Raw genomic sequence first — 1,399 nt, forward strand, 5'->3', positions numbered from 1 at the left:
AAAAAATTACTGGGTGAGTTTTCCTAAAATCTGGAGTGACTTGAGTATGGTTTAATTTAAAACATAGGCTAAGAATAAATTCTATGTAAACGGGCTGGTGGTACTCATTATATTCATTTAGGGAGTTGTGGGCCACACCCCACGACGAGGAAATGGCCCCCCAGAGGAGCCTGCGTGGCTGCGGCCAGGCGATGCGATCCCTAGACACAGGGATTTTGAGGAGAAGCACAGAGCATAAGCCAGGAAGGCGGGCACTCAGTGATGAGCTATCTGACAGCATCCCTTATGTAATAGATTCATGTTTCTCGCCCCCCGTTTTTACTTCCTGGATCCATTTAGAAAAAGATATTAGAAAGCCAACTCACAAAAGGTTGAAACACACACACCCCAAAATACCCAGTGTCTCTCCTGCCTGTCATTTATAACCTGGGTGTACAATTACTACAACAAATACCCAAGAACAGCCCCCAGGTCTTGTCTTAGCTAAAGCCTACCCACCTGGTCAGGAATAATGACAGAGGAGCTGCTTAGAAAAAGATATTAGCAGCTGCCTTTGGAAGATGCTGGAAAGCCAACTCACAAGAGGTTGAAACACACACACACACACACACACACAGGCATGCATACATGCACACCCACAAATGTGCATAAAATATCCAGTGTCTCTCCTGCCTTTCGTTTATAACCTGGGCGGCAGGACACCCGGATGGTGGAGGAGACTGTCTGCTCATAGTTTGTTGTAATTTGTTGTAATTACTACAACAAATACCCAAGAACAGCCCCCAGGTCTTGTCTTAGCTAAAGCCTACCCACCTGGTCAGGAATAATGACAGAGGAGCTGGCTCGTGTCTGTCCTCGCAGAAATGACTAATACGTGACAGATAAAACCCCCGGAGAAATCGGAGAAGGGACATCAGATGCTGTGAGTCACAGGAAATTATTATCATTTTCAGTCTTACCGATAACAGAGGCCAAATGCAGCTGAAACCCGGGCCTGCTGGCTCCTGGCGCGGAGCTGGGCAAACTTTTCCAGCCAAGGAGCAGAGAGGAATGTTCCCGCGTCTGTCGGCCTCAGGATCTGCTCGCCTCAGCGGCTGCAGCGTGAACGCAGCTGTGGCTGATGTGTGAACGAGCAGGTGCGGCTGCGTGCTAATAAAACTTTATTTACAGACACAAGTGGTGGGCCGTGTGGGCCAACCCCTGCCCTAGAACAGTGCTGTTTTGAAATCGGCACGAATTGCCAGAATATGGTAAGGATTGAATTAGCCCTGGCCGGTTTGGTTCAATGGATAGGGCATCAGCCTGGGGACTGGAGGGTCCCAGGTTCGATTCTGGTCAGGGCACATGCCCAGGTTGTGGGCTTGATCCCCAGTGTGGGGTGTGCAGGAGGCAGCCGATC

The sequence above is a fragment of the Myotis davidii genome, unplaced genomic scaffold (assembly GCF_000327345.1).
Source record: "Myotis davidii unplaced genomic scaffold, ASM32734v1 scaffold620, whole genome shotgun sequence".
In the NCBI taxonomy this organism is placed as follows: Eukaryota; Metazoa; Chordata; class Mammalia; order Chiroptera; family Vespertilionidae; genus Myotis; species Myotis davidii.